The sequence below is a fragment of the Moschus berezovskii genome, chromosome X (genome assembly GCF_049115385.1).
Source record: "Moschus berezovskii isolate FMDL1 chromosome X, NW_MosBer_1.0, whole genome shotgun sequence".
NCBI classification, from domain to species: domain Eukaryota; kingdom Metazoa; phylum Chordata; class Mammalia; order Artiodactyla; family Moschidae; genus Moschus; species Moschus berezovskii.
The window spans coordinates 27,673,741-27,697,106 of NC_142488.1; the positions used below are offsets into that span (position 1 = coordinate 27,673,741).

At 44.9% G+C, this 23,366-nt stretch overlaps 1 pseudogene; it reads left to right on the forward strand.

Annotated features, from left to right (window-relative positions):
- Positions 1–19,590: 19,590 nt before the first annotated feature.
- Positions 19,591–20,632, forward strand: LOC148773248 (melanoma-associated antigen B3-like; annotated as a pseudogene).
- Positions 20,633–23,366: the final 2,734 nt, after the last annotated feature.

Sequence of the window (23,366 nt, forward strand, 5' to 3'; positions counted from 1 at the left end):
GACTTTGGGACTCAGCAGAGAATAGAGCCCCAGGAAGGTACAGAGTCAAAGTGAGGACCCAGGGTGTGCGCATGAAGCCGCTCAACCCCAGTCAACGGGGCTTCACTTAGTCCCTCTGCTCCAGTTAGCCCTGGGAGGCATTGGTAAGTGCTGGCCAGCTCAAGGGCCCCCTGACTTCTGCCTGGAGGGTTTCAAGGAGATGACCTGGGTATATAGGCTGGCTCTTCATCAGAGAGTGGAAATCCCAGGCATGACAGTGGCACACTCTTGTCTGAGGAGTGCGGCAGGCAGCTACCCCATTACAGAGAAATTCTTAGAAAGTCCTGCAAATGTAATGGGCCCTGGGAGGGAACAGGCAGAACTTTCAGACTAGGTTTATCCCTTATTTTCTGAAGGCGAATGGCTTCAGGGCCTTAAAGTCCTTGGGCTAATGGAGGAGGCCTCATTTAGCTGAGGAAGGGTCCCCAGTTCCTAATAGTAGTCAACTGATGGCAATGACTGACAATGAAGGCTCCCTCCCAGAAAGAAGGGGGCCGCGGAGGGCACTGTCCCTGTTAGGCCTGAGACTGTGCCACTTAGGCCTGGTGACATGGTGAGTCCCACTCTCTTCCTCCCAGAGGATCACATGGCAGTGATGAACCTCATCCTGATCGAAGGGAGCGACCACAGGTCAGCAGAAGGACGATTTCCAGATTGTACCAGAAGGTAAGGACCCTGATGACCGAAAAGACCATCCGTCTCAAAACAGTTGGGGCAGAACATAGTCCTTCCACTACTGTTAGCCTCGGAAGACCACAGACTGTTGTGGCCCGATGAGGCAAACTCCACTTCTTCCTTGGGGGCCTTGGGGAATTGGGGGCCTGAGGGGAGAAGGTTTAGGCCAAGTCAGGGAATATTTCCAGGTTATTTCCCAGTCAGGGTGAGGACGGTAAAACTGTTTTAATACACATACCAGGATGGCCACGCAGAATCGTCCCTACTGTCAGGCTAGAAGGCCACAGTGAGAGTTGTCAGTCCAAGGGGCCCTTCAGTTCTGACCGAGGAGTAGCAGGAAAGTTAGGGTTTTGTTCTGATGGTGGTGGTTTCATGTCAACAGAGGGGAGAATGTTGGGCTTGGCTAAGAGTCAAATTTGGGACCCTGACTTGGGACCCTGAGAAGAACCATCTGTCATCCTCAAGGAGCTTGCCACAGCTTTCATTCTTGTGAGACCATGGGCAGGGGTGGCTAGATAAGACTGCCTTATCTCAACTCACAGGGAGGTATGCGTCTTACTCTGAGGAGATAGGCCTCAGGTCAAGAAGGAGGGGATTCCCCAGGTCCCACCAGAAGTCAAATTGTGAAGCCCGAGTGAAGACTGAGGGGTCTACTCATCCCTGAATAGAGGGGAGAAAAGAGAGTCATGCCTTACTCTTTGATGTCAGTTCTAGAAAGCTCAGGGGAAGACTGTCAGGCAAGGCTCTCCCTCACTTCTTACACCAGGGCTGCTGCTTCTTGTTGAATCGCTAAGTCATGTCTGACTCTTTTGTGACTCCATGGACTGTAGCCCACCAGGCTCCTTTGTCCATGGGATATTCCAAGGAAGAATTCTAGGGTGGGTTGCCATTTCCTCCTCCAGGGGATCTTCCTGACCCAGAGACTGAGTCTGAGTCTCCTGCAGCTCCTGTTTCACAGGCGGATCCTTTAGTGCTGAGCCACCAGTGAAGCCCTATATCAGGCCTAAGGGAGGTCAGATCTTTGTTGGAAAGTGCAGCCACCAGTCATGAGAAGGGAGGGTTATGGTGCCTGCAGGTCAGGGTGGCAGATGCTGCCCAGTTACCACCACATGCAACCAGTCCTTCCAGACAGGGCTTGTCAGACTCCCTTCACAGGTAAAGAGCCCAAGGCTCTCTCAGAAGGTTTCATGACGTGACAACCTTTTCCATGGCTGGTAAGTGAGAGGGATGGTCGTAGGTCCTTGATCTGAGTTAGACTAAAGCTCACCCTCTCACTCCTGCAAGCCTGATCTGACCTTGTTCCCTTAATTCCCTTTTTATTCTCCTTACTGTGAAATGTATGAAGCATTAAGAAGAGGGACTCTCAGGTCGAACTATTGTATTGTAATACATAGCCAGAGCAATAATAATAATAATGCCAAAATAAATGTGACATATGAAGAAAGGAAAAAAGAGATAGTATTTGCTGACAATAGGATCATCTATGCATACATATGAGGTTTCAAACTTCTTAAAAGATCTGAAAGTTTTAAGTTTCAGATAAGCTTATAAGATCAGTAAGGGACTCAAAAAAATCATCTCACAGCCATTTCTTTGTACAAAGAAATATCTATTAGATCTAAAATATAAAGTTTCCTTATTAGAGCAGAAGTTGCCTGAGAAGTCTGGGTGAAGGAGAGAAGGGACAGGTTACCACGTTTTGTTTCTCTCACAGGTCTCCACCTGGGCCCGCTTATTTATGCCGTCGATTTCCCATCTCTTATCACTCCTAGGACAGGGATTCCTTCTCTGCAAGGTTTGGAGTAGGGAAACTGATCGCGGCTTTTCAGGGATGTGGCATTTCGAAGTGAAGTGAAGTGAAGTCGCTCAGTCGTGTCCGACTCTTTGCGACCCTGTGGACTGTTGCCTACCAGGCTCCTCCATCCGTGGGATTCTCCAGGCAAGAGTACTGGAGTGGGTTGCCATTTCCTTCTCCAGGGATCTTCCCAACCCAGGGATTGAACCTGGGTCTCCCGCATTGGAGGCAGACGCTTTAACCTCTGAGCCACCAGGGAAGCCCGAAGAAGCCTTTAATCAAAGGGGCAAGGGCCTATAGGAGGACAACCATACATCTCGACTGAGGAAAGCACACCCAAGAATATTAGGTGTAAGAAGGCTCCAGGCAGAGCTCTCAAGCTGAACAGCTCTTTTCTGTTGTCTGAGTACAGTTGTCAGGGACTTGAAACCTTTTGTCTAAGGAGGGCAATCTCAGGTCAGAGTAGGAATTGTCAGATATATATGTGAAGCCCCTTAAAAAGAAGTGAAAGAAATAGCCACCCAGAACCACTGGGATTGTGTAGCATCCAATTGCCGCTGTCAGCCCTCGGAGGTCCTGAATTCCATCATAAGATGAGGCAGAGAGAGGCTTTGAGACCGGAGAAAGACAGAGCGCTACTGCCATGGGCAGGGCACGTTCCAGTACCGAGCCTGCCAGCTCCTCCCACATAGTGACAACCAGGGCAGATCCTTCATCTTGTGGTTGAAAAGAGAAGTAAGTATTCCAAGTGATTGAGTGCCAAGTTGGAACTGAAGGGAACACATTTTATGTCTTTTTTTGTTCTTGCTTGACCTCAGTAACTGGGAGATGTATCTTTTCCTGTTTAGGGCTTTCTTTGTGGCACTGTTGAAATACTCTACTTGTAATTGAAGGTTAATTCAACTTCCGTATTTGTGTTTATGAACGAAGTATATCCCATTTATTGCTGTATTTCAGTATAAGTACAAAGGTTTTTATATTTTGTATGCTGCTACTGCTGCTGCTAAGTCACTTCAGTTGTGTCCAACTCTGTGTGACCCCATAGACGGCAGCCCACCAGGCTCCCCCATCCCTGGGATTCTCCAGGCAAGAACACTGGAGTGGGTTGCCATTTCCTTCTCCAATGTGTGAAAGTGAAAAGTGAAAGTGAAGTCGCTCAGTCATGTCTGACTCGTAGCGACCCCATGGACTGCAGCCTACCAGGCTCCTCCGTCCATGGGATTTTCTAGGCAAGAGTACTGGAGTGGCTTGCCATTTTATAATGAGTCAGAAATCCTTGAATCTCCTTTTGTGGTTCAGAACAAGATGACAGGTCAAGAGAATTGGGAGTTTCTTGCCAATGATAAGGGACAGTGAGTGAAATTGTTCATATCAGGAAATTTAAAAAAGGGTCTTGTCTGTGTGGCATCTGCAATACGGTGGAACAGGAATTCCCAGCCCCTGTTTCCCCTCAGCAACCCAGATTTTAAAATTATATAAGTAGCCAAATAACCTTTATAGAAAGTCCAGAATCCAATTAAGAAATTGCAGTACCACAGGAAAGCATAAAACTTAGATCAGCTGCACTTGAAATGGGTAAGCACAACGCGCACACACACACACACACACACACACACACACTTATGGACCATGAATAGCACTATTCATCTCTGAGGAACACTTTCTATACTAAAAAGTTATCTCAAAAAATGTGATCACCAATGGTTCACAGCTATTTCTTCCTCTGTTTAGTACGATACCGTGAACTTTGAGTAACACAATAGGACTCATATGAAGTGCCGCTAGTGGTGCTGGAAGTGCTCTCAAGAAGCTGAGAGAAGTCATGACATTATACAAAACAGTTGCATTGCTTGTTGTATACCACTTTGGATGTGCAGTCGTGGTTGCCACCATTTCAAGATGAATGAATCCACCATAAGGACTACTGTAAGAAGAAGAAAAGGAAATTTATGAAGCCATCACTGCAGCTACACCAGCAGGTGTGAAAATCTTGTGCTTTTTGTGAAATGCGTTCTTATCTTGTATTAAAAATACAGTTTGTGTGTGGGTGCATGGTTGCTATAAGCAAGGCATATCTATAGACTCTAATATGATTGAAGGAAGGATTGGGGGTGGGAGGAGACGGGGACGACAGAGAATGAGATGGCTGGATGGCATCACTGACTCGATGGACATGAGTTTGAGTGAACTCCGGGAGTTGGTGATGGACAGGGAGGCCGGGCGTGCTGTGATTCATGGGGTCGCAAAGAGTCGGACACAACTGAGCGACTGAACTGAACTGAACTGAAAGCAAAAGTGGGTGAAGGACCTAAAATTGGAAAATTTAATGCCAGCAAAGGATGATCTGATAATTTCAGAAAGAGGTTTGACTTAAAAATATCAAAATAATCGGGGAAGCATCTTTAGCAAACAAGAGGCAACAGGTGGTTTCCCATATGTCATTAAGAAACTCACGGGGTATTAATTTTGTATCCTGCAACTTTACCAATTCATCGATGAGCTCTAGTAGTTTTCTTGAAGCAGCTTTAGGCTTTTCTATGTCTAGTATCATGTCATCTGCGAACAGTGCCAGTTTTACTTCTTTTCCAACTTGGATTCCTTTTATTTCTTCTGTTCTCTGATTGCCACGGCTAGGACTTCTGAAATCATGTTGAGTAAAAGTGGAGACAGTGGACATCTTTGAAATTTTCATATTAAGTGAAGTCAGACAAAGACAAATATCACATCACTCAAATGTGGACATATAATTTTAAAAAGTGATAGAAATAAACTTATTTACAAAATAGAAAAAGAATGAACAGATATCAGAAATGAACCTATGGTTACCAACAAGTAAACATGGCAGGGAGGGTTAAATCAGGAGCTTGGGATGAACACAGAAACAGTACTGTATTTAAGATAGATAGCCAGAAGGATCTATTGTATAGAACAGGAAAGTCAATGTTCTGTGATAACTTATATGAGGAAAGATTCTCTAAAAGGATGCATATATGTATATGAATAACTGAATCACTGCAGTACACCTGAAACTAACACAACACTGTAAATCAAATATACTACAATAAAATTTAAAAAAGAAAATCACTGAGAAGAAAGGAGATCTGTCTGGACAGATGAACGCGCCCTATTCTGGACGAAATGCCACAAAGTACATGCATTGGTAAGGAAGGGAAATGAGCTCCAGGATTTGAGACAGAAAGAGAGAGGCTGATTCTATGATTTTGAGCAAATGTCGTCAGGTTTTTGTGCAAATGATCAGGACTCCCCTTACCTATAGAGCTGCTAACCCTGAGCCTTTAAGGGAAACGATAAACACCATCTGTCAGTGTTTCAGTTGTACAGCAAGAACGCTGGGCAGCAGGAACCCTTTGGGCGGATTGGTTTCATCAGTGCTTCGACCCTGGATGCAGAAAGTACCTTGCCAGTAAGGGACTGCCCTTAAAATTCTTTTGATACTGGACAGTGCCTTGGCCACCCAGAACCCCGTGAGTTCAACAATGAAGGCGTCAAAGTGCTTCCTTTCCCCTAAACACAACATCTCCAAGTCAGCGTATAGATCAGAGATTCAAAAGGACATTTAAAGCTGATTACACATGGTACTCTATGGAAATGATTGTCAATGCTGTGCAAGAGACCCCTGATAGAACACCATGAAGTCTGGAAGGATTACCGACTGAAGATGCAATTGTTGTTAAAAAAAAAAAAGAAAACCTATGAATGTCCCAAACAATAAATTCCTGCTAAAGAAAACTGTCTAGGTGTTGTGCATGCCTTCAGAGGATTTGTGACAGTGTCAGTTAAGAAAATCATTAAAGAGACTGTGGATCGAGCATGAAAAGGTGGGAGCAGGTGAAGAGTCCCAAAATATGGATCTTGGAAATATCCAAGAGCTAGCAGACCCTACAGCAGAGGAATTAACAGAATACGACTTGATGGAGATGAGTGGTCTGAACCAGAGCTGGATGATGAGGAAGAAGACATAAAAGAAGCAGTGCCGGAAGTTGACCTTAGACAATCTGGCAGAAGCTTTCTGAGTCCTCAAGACTGCTTTGACTCTTGTATGTCATGGACCCTTCTGTGATAAGGGCACTGAAACAAAAGCAAGTGGTGGAAGGAGGACTGACTGATAACACACAAACATTTTTAGAGAAATGTAAAAGCAAAATCTTCAGAAAGAAATGACAATGTATTTCCATACGGTACACTGAGTGTGCCTGCTTCCCCTGCCTCCCCTTCCACCTCCTCTGTTCTTCCATCTCTGCCACTCATCAAGGTCAGGCCCTCCTCTTCCTCCTCCTCCTCAGCCTACTCAGCATGAAGGTGATGGGAATGGTGACCTTCCTGATGATCCACTTCCACTCAACGAGTAGTAAATAATCATTGTGCCATACAGGTAATAATCTTATCTGTTGAGTATGTGTGTGAGTGTCTTTGTGCTAAGTGCTAATAACTGTAGGCAAGGACTGTATGAGATGTTTCTGTGTCATCCTCACCACCAGCTAAGTAATCCTCCTGTAGAAAATAGCGTGCAAGACTTGTATTGAAGTGGATAGCCTTCCATTACATAGGCAGAAGGTGAGTGACATTTAATATAAAATTAATAATGTTTATACTCTCTGTTTTATAATTTTGCTTTCAAAGAATTATATTACTATACACGGTCCCATCAATCTCTTGTGAATGGATAAACTGCACATCAGCCTGTCATCACAGGTAAGTGTTTTCTCTTAAAGTAACAATGTTTTCAGTACTTCATTATAAATATGACTGAAATAGTTTGGGATATAAAACTTTTTAATGATCCATTCATTACTATATATGCTTGGCTACCATGAAGCAATCCTATCAATTACACTAGGCTACTGTAAAGCAATCATGTTGCTGCTTCTTCATTATCGATACTTGAATCATTATACCTGTAACTAAATATGAATTGCTTTTCACATTATTTTTTCATTTTTGATATTTAGTGTTTTGTATCTATAGTCTTTTGTGTCATATAAGGCAATATAGATGTATGTACTGACAGACAATTCTTGCAAATGAATGCTGTTAACTTACAATATTGATAAATACAGTACTGTGAATATATTTTAAGATTTTCTTAATAACATTTAGTTTTCTCTAGCTTACATTATTGTAAGAATATAGTAGCTAATACTTATAGCTACGTCAACTAGAAAGAAAGGAATACATCAAGGTTGTATATTGTCACCCTGCTTATTTAACTTATATGCAGAGTACATCTTGCAAAATGCTGGGCTGGATGAAGCACAAGCTGGAACCAAGACTGCAGGGAGAAATATCAATAACCTCAGATTCGCAGATGATACCATCCTTATGGCAGAAAGCAAGTGAGAACTAAAGAGCCTCTTGATGAAAGTGAAAGAGGAGAGAAAAAGTTGGCTTAAAACTCAACATTCAAAAAACAAAGATCATGGCATCCGGTCCCATCACTTCATGGCAAATAGATGGAAAAACATTGGAAACGGTGAGAGACTTTTATTTTCAGGGGCTCCAAAATCACTGCACATGGTGACTGCAGTCATGAAACTAAAAGACGCTTGCTCATTGGAATAGAAGCTTTGACCTACCCATACAGCATATTAAAAGGAAGAGACGTTACTTTGCTGACAAAGGTCTGTCTAGTCAAAGTTATGGTTTTTCCAAAAGTCATGTATGGAGATGAGTGTTGGACCATAAAGAAAGCTGAGCACTGAAGAACTGATGCTTTTGAACTGTGGTATTGGAGAAGAATCTTGAGAGTCCACTGGACTGCAAGGAGATCCAACCAGCCCATCCTCAAGGAAATCAGTCCTGTATATTCATCGGAAGGACTGATGCTGAAGTTGAAGCTCCAATACTTTGGCCACCTGATGCGAAGCACTGACTCACTGGAAAAGCCCCTGCTGCCGAGAAAGACTGAAGGCGGGAGGAGAAGGGGACTACAAAGGATGAGATGGTGGATGGCATCACTGACTCGATGGACTGGAATTTGAGCAAGGTCAGGAGTTGGTGATGGACAGGGAAGCCTGGTGTGCTGCAGTCTTGGGGTCGCAAACGGTTGGACACAACTGAGTGACCGAACTAAGTACTTCTACAAAATATGCATTGACTGTTTATCAGTAAGGCTTCCAGTTAACAGTAGGTTATTATTAGTTAAGATTGGGCAGAGTCAAAAGTATACAGGGATTTATGACTCCATGAGGGGTGTGGGGTTGGTGCCTCTAACCTCCACATGGTTCAAGGGTCAATTGAAGTGAAATCAGGATCTCGAAGAGACATCTTCACTCCTGTGCACCATTATTTACAATAGCCAAGATATGGTAGCAACCTAAGTGTCTGCTGCTACTGCTAAGTCACTTCAGTCGTGTCCGACTCTGTGTGACCCCATAGACGGAAGCCCACCAGGCTCCCCCGTCCCTGGGACTCTCCAGGCAAGAACACTGGAGTGGGTTGCCATTTCCTTCTCCAATATGTGAAAGTGAAAAGTGAAAAGTGAAAGTGAAGTCGCTCAGTCGTGTCTGACCCTTAGCGACCCACGGACTACAGCCTACCAGGCTCCTCCATCCATGGGATTTTCTAGGCAAGAGTACTGGAGTGGCTTGCCATTGCCTTCTCCAGAACCTAAGTGTCTACCAACAGATAAATGTATAAAGAAAATATGGGAGACACAGACAATGGGATATCATTTCACCTTAAAAATGAAAGAAATCTTGTTATATGGGACAACATGGAGAAACCACAGGGACATTATTCTAAGTGAAATAAGCCAGTCTCAGAAGGACAAATGCTGCATGGTTCCACTCATATGAGGTATCGAAAGTCTTTATAAACATAGAAACACAGAGGGCCCAGGACAAGGAGAAAGGGCAGTTGCTTTTCTCTTGGTATAATATTTCAGTTGTTTAAGATGGATAAATTCCAGAGATCTGCTGTGCAACATTGTGCCTATATTTAACATTACTGTACTGTGTGCCTAAATATTTAAGTGAGTAGATCTGATGTTAAGTGTTTTTACCACACAATAATTTGAAAAGTTGATTGTCTTGCTCCCTCTCCAGGACAGATTAAGATGATTAAGTGCAAGCATTTAGAGAAGTCTTTTATAATGTTAGCAAGAATGTCAATGGGTGCAACCATTGTGGAAAACAGTATTGAGGTGTCTCAAAAAATTAAAAAATGAATTACCATATGATTCAGCAAGCCCACTTCTGGGTTTTAATCCAAAGGTGTTAAAATTACACTCTCCAAGAGATATTTTCATTCCCATATTTGTTGTAGCATCATTCACAATAACCAAAACAGGGAAGCAGCCTAAACGTCCTTTGTTGTATCAATGGATAAATATATGATATATACATATCACGGAGTGTCGTGTGTGTGTGTATCCTCAGTCACTCAGTTGTGTCTGACTCTTTGAGACCCCGTGACTGCAGCTTACCAGGCCTCCCTGCCCTTCACTCTCTCCTAGAGTTTTCTCAAACTCATGTCCATTGAGTCAGTGATGCCATCCAACCATTTCGTCCTTTGCCACCCCCTTCTCCACCTGCCCTCAATCTTTCATTCCTAGCACCAGGGTCTTTTCCAGTGAGTCGGCTCTTCACATCAGGTGGCCAAAGTATTTGAGTCAGATTCATCATCAGTCCTTCCAATAAACATGCATGGTTGATTTCCTTTAGGATGGACTGGCTTGATCTCCTTGCTGTCCAAGAGACTCTCAAGAGTCTTCACCAAGACCACAGTTGGAAAGCATCAGTTCTTCAGCACTCAGTCTTCTTTATGGTCCAACTATCATATCCATACATGACTGCTAGAAAAACCGAAGCTTTGACTACAGGGACCTTTGTCAGCAAACTGATGTCTCCGTTTTTTAATACATTGTCTAGGTTTGGAGCCTTAGGAAAACGCAGAGCCTTCAGTGAGAGGTCATTTCAAGTGAAGTTACCTGATGGGCTAGAGAGACAGTGGGAGTGGTGAGCACGGGCAGATTCTTAGATGGAGGGCCTCAGAGAATCCAGTCTCCTGGACTGGTGAATTTTACCCTAGCTTGAGGGAGCAAGAGGCCTCTCCTTAAGGAGGTACTTGATTATCTTATGTTGTGTATTTGGGCAAATTCTAGGCAAGTTCTAGATTTTTTGTTGGTACTTAAATATGTGGAAATATTGGTTTTTTAGATGAAAGGGTAGCTGGGAGGGAAGACACTGGTCAAATTCTAAGAACTTTGAGTTGTTTCCAGCTGGGAAAGATTCTACCTCAAGCACATTCTATGTTACATCCTCTGGTGTGAATGTTACATGATTGTCCTTGCTAGGCAACATTTTAGTTCACTGTGATTTTCTTTGTCTTGGAGTTTGGGTAATGTGCTGGAGTTCAGGGGCCTAGTGAAACAGCATGTGACACAATTGACCAGCTTAAACTGGTTCTACCTTCTCAAATAGACTGTTGATTAATCACACCTTGAGCCATTTTACAAAGAAAGAACAGCATGTGTCCAAGAAGGAATACATGACCTCAGGATGACCCCAGAGCCAAGCTCTTCAGTCTGAGAAACTCAGAGAAGAGAAATGTTGCCCCGAGGGCCATTTACAAAGTGAGAAGTCCTTCAATAAGGAAAACCTGGCTTCCAGTAACCTGAGTAGCTGAGAGGGACTAATTTAAGACCAGCCCATTAGCTTCCAAGTTAGAAATTCCCGTGACCCCTTAGCACCCAGGCTACTGGATTGAAGAGAGATTTGGTATCTTGCCTCCTGCATTGGTTGCTCTTGCAGTAAAGCTGTTTTCTCTAAAGCTCTTGCCATAAGTATTGACTTCTCTGAGCATCAGGCAGTGAGCCCATGTTCAGTGAGTTTAGGTAGCATAGTTGAGATTTAGGACTTGTGACCATCTGCTTGATGCACTGTAGCCCCTGGTGGGCCCTCAACACCAACCCTGAGTGGCTACCTATACTGAGTTTGTATAGAGAGTTGGCTCTCGGCTTCCTGTTTCCTAGCCATGGCACTCTGGGCTCCTATGGCTTCTCGGGCGCCTTTCTTTTTTAAGGACGGTAACAGCTCCTGGATCAGACATCTTTGGCGTGAGTAAACTCCTTAAAATATGCCTGTAACTAAATGTGCTCTATCAAGTTAGAATGTGCCTGTAGTCTAAAAATCTCATCAGGACTGTGTGTTAGAGAGGATGAGACGGTTGGATGGCATCACTGACTCAATGGATACGAGTTTGAGCAAACCCGAGGAGAAAGTGAAGGACAGGGACGCCTGGTATCTGCAGTCCATTGGGTTGCACAGGGTCAGACATGGCAGATGGATTGAAGAACCACAACACTGTGGGTTAGAGTCCCACCTAGGAGAGTTTCTTCTGTCTGATTAGAATCCTAAGGCTACAGTCGTAGGTGAGAGACCCACCCTAAGAGGACAATGCCAGAGGTTAGAGCTACTGAGGTGCTCAAATGATTGGGTTAGAGCTCTGAACACTGGGTTAAGGTTCCAGGCCTTTGGATTTAATTGATTATATTTGTGTCTGACTGTTTTATGTGTTGGGATTGGCTAATAGGAGTTGGCTATGGGATGAATGTGGCGAAACTTTATTAAACCTGTAATTAATGAGGGTCCTCTGACTCGGGAGATAAAACACCGTGCTCCTGGACTGGAAGCTTTGCTTTATGGGTGTGATGGGGTTTTCCCCCTTGCCTAAGGTGACAGCACAGAGGTATTGTTAGAGATGGATTTTCCTTTTTTTTTTTTTTTAAAAATAAACCTATTGGAGATTTGTTGATTTAAAATCTTGTGTTAGTTTCAGGTGTACAGCAAAGTGATTCAGTTACACATATATTCAATCTTTTCCAGATTCTTTTCTCATAGAGGCTATTACAGAATATTGAGTAGAATTCCCTTTGTTATATAGGAGGTCCTGTTCGGTTATCTATTTTCTATATTGGTTGTGTGTGTATGTTCGTCTCAAGCTTCTAATGTATCCCTCCCCACAAAGTTCACCTTTGGTAACCATAAATCTGTTTTCAAACTGTGTGAGTCTGTTTAGAGGCAGCACTATGCATGTGCGAAAAAGGAGCCTATGTTTCCAGGATGACCACACAACCAAGAGGGATCATTCTGTGGAACTCTCAGAGTAGGAATGTTGCCATGGGAGAACTGTGTGAAGTCCTTCAATACGGAAAGTCTGGCTTCTAGCAGCGTGAATAGCTTACATGAACTAATTCAAGACTAGCCAATTAGCTTCCAAGTTTGCAGTTCCCCTAAACCCTTTAATTTTACCTCATACCCTGGATTGAGAAGACCAGTTTGAGAGCCCTGCCTCGTGTCTTCTTGCCACTCCACCTTGGATTAAAGTTTTTCTCTCAAAAGCCCGTTTCATAGTATTGGCTTCTATGTGCATCAGGCAGTGAGCCCTTGCTGGTGAACACTAGTGACTGATAGGCTTGGAATTAGATTCCTCTCTGAATTCCTCTAGATCCTACGCTGTTAGACTCCTCTTGCCCTCAAGCAGATCTTGTGTTCCTTAACACTCAAATGTATCTTGCGATAAAAGTAAGGACTCTGGATATATTCCAATACACTTCTTTAGACACAAAGCCCTGAAGGCTACATCAATAAATGACAGGAATAAGGAAGAGAAAAAGATGATAGGGACAGTAAGATCGTCTCTTTATGCAGTGTCAGATAACCTCAGTCAGAATAGCACAAAGCCATCTTAGATGGCTTTTTTTCCTTTCGAATTGTACTCATATCTCAGATATGGTGACTTGGGTTCTAAGTCACTGCAATAAAGTGAAAATTGCCATAAAGTAAATCATTAGGAATTTGGGGGATTCCCAGTGCTAATAAAAGTTGTTAATCCTATTGTGCACTTACTAGAAGATGTCTAAACAATGCACAAAACTTAATTTACAAATGTAAGACACTTACAAAGACAAGTGATCAGAGCACCATAAGATATAAAATAAGGAAAGAGTTTAAAATATTTAAAGAATTAACAGTATGTGGAACGGGGACCCCAAGTGAATACATAATGTTGGGAAAATGGTGCCATAGACACGTTCAGTGCATGGTTACCATAAACTTTCACTTTGTAACGAAACAGTATTTCTGAAGCATGATTACATGCAGCACAATGTTTTAAAAGTATGCCTGTAAATCAATGAAAACAAGTCATGAAGAGACTGACTCTGGCTTTTGAAAAGGATGGATCAGCATTTCTCTCTGGGAGCGCACCCCATTCTGCCCCCAGGCTTCTGTGTTATTTTCCCCATCTCAGGTCCAGTCTGGGACAAGAAACTGTAAGGTTTGCACTAGGGACACTGCTCAAGAGTTTGCCGGGATGTGGTGTTCCCCAGGAATCTTTTAATCCAAGAGATGGACAAAATTTGGGCCCCCGTGATTTAGGACTGGAGAGAAAACCACCCTAAAATACAGGTCATTCAGAGACCTGCCCAAGCTTGCTCTCAGGCCCAGAACGCCCAGACAGGAGATTCCCTCTTATAAGCCTTGTAGTCTCTGTGAGGTCACGGTCTCAGTCTAAGAGTGGCCTCAGTTCAGTAGAGGGAGAATCTCGGGTTGGAGGGTCAGGTCCCAGGACTGGACAGGACCATGGTGAGGTCCCTGAGTGAAGAACGAAGTATCACTAGACCCACAAATGAGGAGGCTTTACAGACCCCTGCCCTATTCCAGAGGCTCCAGGCAGAGATACCGGGATGAGAAGCCTCTTATTTCTGTCTGGCCTCAGCGAGGGAAGGGCTTTTCCTATCAGGATGGAACCCCAGTTCTTAGGAGGGGGGCGTCTTGGCCATCACCACCGGGAAGCTGAGGACCACGAGTGCTAATGAGAGGGTCGCTCCCTCCAAGGAGGAGGGCTCACAGAGTGGCGCTCCCCTGTCGAGGAGAGATGCTCAGAGAAGCGCCCTGACCCCCCACTAGGGACTCGGGGAGGCAAGGGCTTGGTTTGGGGGCAGGAGGACTCAAGTCCGTAGGGCGAAGGGTCCCGGGCTCTGACAGCCGGCATGGTGAGGACCCTAAGGGAGGCCCCAGGGACCGCTGAACACCGAACGACGGGGTCCCCACCGAGCCCTGCCCCTGCCGTCATCCCTCAGAGATCGGGCGCAGGGAAGCCACAGCCGGAAGTGACTCCGCAAAACTTCCGGGCGCTGGCGGAGAGCTGGGACTGCTGTTCAGTGCGTTCGTGGGGCTAAGAGTGGACTCCCAGGACTGACCTGAAGGCAAGGTGAGGACGTGAGTGTGGACTCACGGGACCCTGCCCCTCCTGTAACAGAGAGAACCCCACAAAGTCTCGCCTCTATGGTCGGCAGGGGACGGTTCCTACAACACCGTTAGGCTGAATTATCGGTAAATCTTGATCAAAGAGATTCTTTAAGATCTAAGAGATTACTTGATTCTGGAAATGAAGGAAACCTAGCCCCTAACTCCAGTCACAGGGAGAGCCCCGAGTGGTAGCGCAGCACTGGCAGTATAATGGCGACACAAAGCAGCACCCATGCGCTCAATTCCCTGACTTCTCCCCTGCCGAACTCTGCGAGGTGAAGCTTTGAACACTTGTGGACACGGTTCAGTAAAGGGAGGTGTGTTATTCTCCAGGAAGATGGGGATGCCGAATGATTACCGTAGAACAACCACCCCCACCCGCATCCTCCCCCACCCCTTCTGTACTATCGGAGACCCTGAGCATCATGACTGGAAATGAGTCACCCTGACTTCTGTTCTACAGTTTTCAGGAAGTACAGACTTCAGGCCGAGAAGGGTGGATTCCCAGTGCTGGTCCAGAGTCGAGGTGAAGACTGAGCTCGGCCTGAGGCAGGGGCCACTCAGCCCATAACGAAGGGGGCCACACCAAGTCTCACTGCTGCCATACGCCCTGGGAAGCCCCGGCAGAGCCATCAAAATGCATTCGGCCCGGGAAGTCTCAGGGATAGGAGGGCTTTGGTCTCAGGAGTAGCCTGTGCTTGCAGATGGAGAATACCTTGGTCCTGACTGCAGTGAATTCAGCGCCCTAAATACTGATTGGGGTCCCCTCCCCATTTAGGGGTGGTAAAACAAAGCAGAGCGCCTATGTATCTGGGAGGCTCCGGCAAGGGGGTAGTCACGTACGTAGTACCCTGACTATGACCCTCCAGGGATTCGGGGAATTGAGGATTTTGCTCTAAGACTGAACTACCCAGGTTATTGGTGGGAGGAGTCCTGAGTTCTACCCAGACCTGAGCAAGGATTAAGGCGAACATTGACTCTAAATTTAAGTTCTCAAAATTCCATCCCTTTTCCATGTAGAAACGTAGAGTGTCTGTGAAGATGAGCAGTCTTCTCACTTCTCTGTGGACAGTTCAGAGAAGTGAGGGCGTTGAATTAAGTGCAGTTCAGTTCAGTCGCTCAGTCGTGTCCGACTCTTTGCGACCCCATGAATCACAGCACGCCAGGCCTCCCTGTCCATCACCAACTCCCGGAGTTCACTCACACTCATGTCCACAGAGTCGGTGATGCCATCCAGCCATCTCATTCTCTGTCGTCCCCGTCTCCTCCTGCCCCCAATTCTTCCCAGCATCAGACTCTTTTCCAGTGAGTCAACTCGTTGCATGAGGTGGCCAAAGTATTGGAGTTTCAGCTTTAGCATCAGTCCTTCCAATGAAAACCCAGGATTGATCTCCTTTAGAATGGACTGGTTGGAAATCCTTGCAGTCCAAGGGACTCTCAAGAGTCTTCTCCAGCACCACAGTTCAAAAGCATCAATTCTTCGGCGATCGGCTCTCTTCACAGTCCAACTCTCACATCCATACAATACCACGGGAAAAACCGTAGCTTTGACTAGACGGACCTTGGTTGGCAAAGTAAGGTCTCTGCTTTTCAATATGCTATCTAGGTTGGTCATCACTTTCCTTCCAAGGAGTAAGCGTCTTTTAATTTCCTGGCTACAATCAGCATCTGCAGTGATTTTGGAGCCCAAAAAGAATAAAGTCTGACACTGTTTCCACTGTTTCCCTATCTATTTCCCATGAAGTGATGGGACCAGATGCCGTGATCTTTGTTTTCTGAATGTTGAGCTTCAAGCCAACCTTTTCACTCTCCTCTTTCACTTTCAAGAGGCCTGTGAGTTCCTCTTCACTTTCTGCCATAAGGGTGGTGTCATCTGCATATCTGAAGTTGATATTTCTCCCAGCAATCTTGATTCCAGCTTGTGCTTCTTCCAGCCCAGCATTCCTCATGATGTACTCTGCATATAAGTTAAATAAGCAGGGTGACAATATACAGCCTTGACGTTCTCCTTTCCCTATTTGGAACCAGTCTGTTGTTCCATGTTCAGTTCTAACTGTTGTTTCCTGACCTGCATACAGGTTTCTCAAGAGGCAGGTCAGGTGGTCTGATATGTCCATCTCTTTCAGAATGTCCCACAGTTTATTGTGATCCACACAGTCAAAGGCTTTGGCATAGTCAATGAAGCAGAAATAGATGCTCTTCTGGAACTCTCTTGCTTTCTCCATGATCCAGCGGATGTTGGCAATTTGATCTCTGGTGCCTCTGCCTTTTCTAAAACCTGCTTGAACATCTGGAAGTTGACGGTTCACATATTGCTGAAGCCTGGCTTGGAGAATTTTGAGCATGACTTTACTAGCGTGTGAGATGAGTGCAATTGTGCGGTAGTTTGAGCATTCTTTGGCATTGCCTTTCTTTGGGATTGGAATGAAGACTCACCTTTTCCATTCCTGTGGCCATTGCTGAGATTTCCAAATTTGCTGGCATATTGAGTGCAGCACTTTCACAGCATCATCTTTCAGGATTTGAAATAGCTCAATTAGAATTCCATCAGCTCCACTAGCTTTGTTCGTAGTGATGCTCTCTAAGGCCCACTTGACTTCACATTCCAAGATGACTGGTTCCAGGTGAGTGATCACGCCTTCGTGATTATCTTCGTCGTGAAGATCTTTTTTGTACAGTTCTTCTGTGTATTCTTGCCACCTCTTCTTAATATCTTCTGCTTCTGTTAGGTCCATACCATTTCTGTCCTTTATCGAGCCCATCTTTGCACGAAATGTTCCCTTGATATCTCTAATTTTCTTGAAAAGATCTCTTGTTTTTCCTATTCTGTTGTTTTCCTCTATTTCTTTGCATTGATCGCTGAGGAAGGCTTTCTTATCTCTCCTTGCTATTCTTTGGAACTCTGCATTCAGATGCTTATATCTTTCCTTTTCTCCCTTGCTTTTCACTTCTCTTCTTTTCACAGCCATTTGTAAGGCCTCCTCAGACACCATTTTGCTTTTTTGCATTTCTTTTCCATGGGGATGATCTTGGTCCCTGTCTCCTGTACAATGTCACGAACCTCCATCCAGAGTTCATCAGGCACTCTATCAATCAGTTCTAGTCCCTTAAATCTATTTCTCGCTTCCACTGTATAATCATAAGGGATTTGATTTAGGTCATATCTGAATGGTCTAGTGGTTTGCCCTACTTTCTTCAGTTTAAGTCTGAATTTGGCGATAAGGAGTTCATGATCTGAGCCATAATCAGCTCCTCGTCTTGTTTTTGCTAACTGTATAGAGCTTCTCCATCTTTGGCTGCAAAGAATATACTCAATCTGATTTCGGTGTTGACCATCTGGTGATGTCCATGTGTAGAGTCTTCTCTTGGAAGAGGGTGTTTGCTATGACCAGTGCGTTCTCTTGGCAAAACTCTATTAGCCTTTGCCCTGCTTCATTTCGTGCTCCAAGGCCAAATTTGTCTGTTACTCCAGGTGTTTCTTGACATCCTGCTTTTGCATTCCAGTCCCCTATAATGAAAAGGACATCTTTTTTGGGTGTTCATTCTAAAAGGTCTTGTAGGTCTTCATAGAACCGTTCAACTTCGGCTTCTTCAGCATTACTCGTTGGGGCATAGACTTGGATTACTCTAATGTTGAATGGTTTGCCTTGGAAATGAACAGAAATCATTCTGTCATTTTTAAGATTGCATCCAAGTACTGCATTTCGGACTCTTTTGTTGACCATGATGGCTACTCCATTTCTTCTAAGGGATTCCTGCCCACAATAGTAGATATAATGGTCATCTGAGTTAAATTCACCCATTCCAGTCCATTTTAGTTCACTGATTCCTAGAATGTCTATGTTCACTCTTGTCAGTATCAAAAGGCAAAATGTTAGGATACTGATGAGGAATTCCCCAGGTCGATAGGTGCCCAGTATGCTGCTAGAGATCAGTGGAGAAATAACTCCAGTTGAATCAAGTGAATGGCCTCAATTGTTCCAAAGGAGGAGGCCCAGGGCTTCAGAGGACTCAGGGTGAGGACCCTGAAAGCCCTGATGATTGCACTCACCCACCCACAGGGGAGTCAACAGAGAGTACGCTCCGCACCACCCCCACCTGGCACGCAGCACTGAGAAGCCCAGGCATGGAAGTCAGGTGTATGTGAACCGTTCTTTCTGATGGTATGGGACTGGTGAGAGCCTTTGTCTGAGAGGAGGTACACCAGGGCAGCAGACACAGGTGTCCCAGGCTCTACGTAGAGCCAAGGAAAGACCCTGGAAGAGGACTGAGAACCCCAGTGAGCCCAGGACAGAGTTCCCTGGAGCTGATTGCTGTGGGTGCCTCCTTCCAGGGACACTGGGCTGAAATGCCCCTTCGCTTCTCAAGGTATCATAGGAAGATGAAGACCGGGCTTTGGGGTATAAGCTTAGAGCCGCAGAGAGGATAGGAATCAGGCCATGCCAAAAGTTGCTATGATTGTCTGAATATGAACCGAGAGGACCCCCACCCTCCAGAATGGAGGGGGTTGTCCACAAGGACTGGACTGGCCCATTGCTCCTCAGCCTCAGGAGGCAGCTGGCAGGGCTGGCAGGCTGAAGCCTGAGTCTCAATTATTTCGAGAGTTTTCAGAGGACAGGGTGATCAGATCAGGAGTCCTCTGGGTTCCTAGAGCAGTGCCCACATGGAAACCTGCAGAGTGGGCCTTCTTAAAGGCCGAGTGGTGCCTCCCTGCCGCAGGCACTCACACCCTCTCACCTCTCTCCTCTCTGCCCAGATCACACGCTGTTCTACCTGCACTCCTGCCTGTTGTCGCTGACCACAGTCACCATGCCTCGGGGTCAGAAGAGTAAGCTCCACACCTGTGAGAAACGCCGCCAGGCTCAGCATGGCACCCAGGATCTGAGGGGCGCTCAGGTCACTGCCACCACGATGGAAGCACTCTCCTCTTCCTCCAATCCTAGTCCTGGGGTTGATGCTAAGGGAAAGCCCGGTGCTAGGTCTTGTAATCATCTCAAGCATCCTCGGGGGGCCCTGGCCACCACCACTGTGCCTGCAGGTGTTTCTCCCACAAGATCATCCAAAAGAGCCGTTGGGAAAATTGGGAAAAGACATAATTCCTCTCAGGCCCCTCTCTCCAAGGTGCAGTCTGGAAAACACTCACTAACCAGGCCGATGAGTGTGTTGGTGCAGTTCCTGTTAATGCGTATATAAGACGAAAAAGCCCGTTAAGAAAGTGCATATGCTGAAGATTATCGACACAAAGTACCAAAATCGATTCCTCAGGATCCTCGAAAGAGCTTCTGACAGCATGGAGGTGGTATTTGGTATTGACGTGAAGAAAGACAACACTGCCCAGCATTCTTATGTCCTTGTCAGCAAGATGAATGTCCCCCGCAACGGGATCGTGCACCGTGGCAGGGGTTTTCCCAAGACGGGTCTCCTGATGAATCCCCTGGGTGTGATCTTCATGAAGGGCAACCGTGCCCCAGAGGAAGACATCTGGGATTTCCTGAGTAAGGTGAATATCTATGCTGCGAAGAGGCACTTCATATTTGGGGAGCCCAAGAAGCTCATCACCCGAGATTTGGTGCAGCTGAAGTATTTGGAATATTGGCAAGTGGCCGGCAGCGATCCAGCATGCTATGAGTTCCTGTGGGGTCAGAGAGCACAGGCTGAAAAGAGCAAGATGAGAGTCCTGGAGTTCCTGGCCAGGATTAACCGTTTGGAGCCCAGTGCCTTCCACTTTTGGTATGAAGAGGCTTTGAAAGATGAGGAAGAGAGGGCCCAAGCCAGCGGATGTCCCAGTGTTCCTCCAGCAATTCCTTCCACACCTAGTGAAGCTGAGGCAAATTCTGCACTTTGTGGCTGAAGAGAGTATTCAGTGTTCCAAGTAGTATAGGACTGGATGTTACCGAGGGTTCACAGTAAAATACCTTGGTGTTCCTGTTCTGTGTAGGGAATTGAGAGATAAACCTGTGTTTTTATGTTCTTGCTGCTTTTCAAATGTTGTTACTAAATGACAGTTTATCTAGCATATGATCTAAGTGTACGAATACATCAGTCACACTTACTGTTGTTTATCAGTCTTAAGGATAAGAGATTTTTATATTGTGTAAAGCAAATGGGGAAGCTTCCATCTTAATTAGTAAGGTGGTTCAAGATACCATGGCATTGCAATATGTTATTTCCTAGAAAATATGAAAAAGTTAAGCAGTAAAATATGTGGGATCAAGAAACATAGGGAAAGGAAGATGGTTTGTATCTGGTTTCCTCATCCCTTGTACTCTTGTGTTTTACAGAATTATAAACAACAGTGTATGCCTGGTTAATTCAAAATGTTGAAATACTAATAATTTCAACCTCATGCTCGCAGGCTCATTTATTCCCCAAACATGAACTGAGCCTCTGCTCACAGAAGGCTCCATCCTTGTAGTTAGAAAACTGAGCAAAAGATCTAGCCACTGACCATAAAATTGTAGAGTCGAGAAGCAGCTGTCATGTAAAGAAAATGGTGACGTGACAGCAGTCCAGTGTGAATTCCCTGATGCAGGGTAGTGGTGGGCCTTGGGAAAATATAAGTCCTTCAGTGGGAAGTAATTATAAGTTGAGTGCATGGTGGGCTGGATGAGGCTGTGGCAATCCTGACCAGGGACCAGGTTCTCACATGGTGGGCCCCATAGTTTAAAGACAAAGCCTGGGATGGGAAACTGCCCTTAACAGGTATAGGCACACGTCACTCTATTGCACTTTGCTTTATTGTATTTCACAGGTACTGCTTTTCTTTTCTTTGTTCTTTTCCTTTAATAAATTGAAAGTTTGTGCTGGTCAACCTTGCTTCCACCCACCAAGTCTTTCGGTTCCATATTTCCAACACCGTTTGCTCACTTCATGTCTGTGTGTCACATTTTGATAACTCTAGCAATGTTCACACCCTCAGCAGCAAAAATGATGGACTCAGTGAAGGCTCAGATAATGGTTAGCATTTGTTTTAGCAAAGAGGTGTTTTTAATTAAGATATCTATATTGTTCTGAGGCATAATGCTATTGTTCATTTAATAGCCTCTAATATAGTATAATCATAAATTTCATGGAAGCACTGGGAAACCAAAAAATTCTTGCGACTGAATTGTGATATGGACTTTCCTCTGGGGGTTGAGACCCAAACCTGCAGTATTTTCTGAGTCTGTCTGTGCTTTGGGATTGTGAGTAAATCAGAGAGAAATCACGTGAAGCTGGCATGGAATGTGTCCTGTGCTCTTGTTTGGGTGCATGTAAACACGGTGCAGGTTAGATGTTTTATTCACGTTACCTTCTCTCCACAGAGTTTCTGAGAAATCAGGGTGGCACTCCCCTGACCTGGGACGATGCCCAGAAGCCGCTAGACTGGAGCACTCTGTGCTCTCTGGGCATAACTGTCAACTTTTAGGTTCTGAATATTTTTGTAAGTCTTCAGTTCATTCTCATTCACCCTCCCATAGACCACTGCAACCACCACTCTACTCTCTGTGTTTTTGACTTTGACCATTTTAAATTCCTCATATAAATGACATGCAGTATTTGTCCTTCTGTGTCTGGCTTATTTCCCTGTAGCAGAAGGTTCTCTGGCTTTATCCACGCTGTCATAACTGGAGAGGTTAGCTTCTTTTTAAGGCTGAATGATTTCCATTGTATGTATATTTTGCATCTTCTTTATCCATTCATCTGTCCCTGGACACCTAGGCTGCTTCCCTCTCTTGGCTATTGTGAGTAGTGCTGCAATGAACATGGGAGTGCAGAACTCTCTTCAAGGTCCTGCTTTCAATTCCTTTGGATAGTAGTGGAACTGCAGAGAATATTATGTGTTATTTTTCCTTTTTGAGGAACCTGGATACTGCTTTCCATAGTGGCTGTACCAATTTACATTCCTACCAGCAGTGTTGAATATGTATAGTTTACTAAGAACATTGCAAACTGTCTTCCAAAGTGGCTCTACCATTTTGCATCACAACTACCAAGGAATAAGCGTTCCGGTTGATTCACATCCTTACCGGCATTTGGTGTTGTCAGTCCTTTGGATGCTGGCCATTCTGAAAGGCATGTGTGGTATCTGCTTGTTTATTTTATTTTGCAGTTCCCTAATGGAAAGGTTGGGGGCAGGAGCAGAAGGGGACGACAGAGAATGAGATGGCTGGATGGCATCACCGACTTGATGGACATGGGTTTGAGTGAACTCCGGGAGTTGGTGATGGACAGGGAGGCCTGGCGTGCTGTGATTCATGGGGTCGCGGAGAGTCGGACACGACTGAGCGACTGAACTGAATGGTATATGAAGCTGAGCATCTTTTCATATGCTTGTTTGCCATGTGTATATCTTTTTGGTGAGGTATCTAATCATATGTTTTGTCTACTTTTATTAGATGTTAGTTTTCTTCTTATTAATTTTTAAAAGTTTTTTGTATATTTTAGATTAGAGCCCTCATCAGATATGTCTTCTGCAAATATTTTCTCCCAGACTGTGGCACATCTTCTTGTTCTCTTGGTGTATTTTTATAGAGCAGAAGTTTAAAGGGAATGAAATCTGGCTTACCAGTTATTTCTTTCATGGATCCCCATCACTTTTTTCT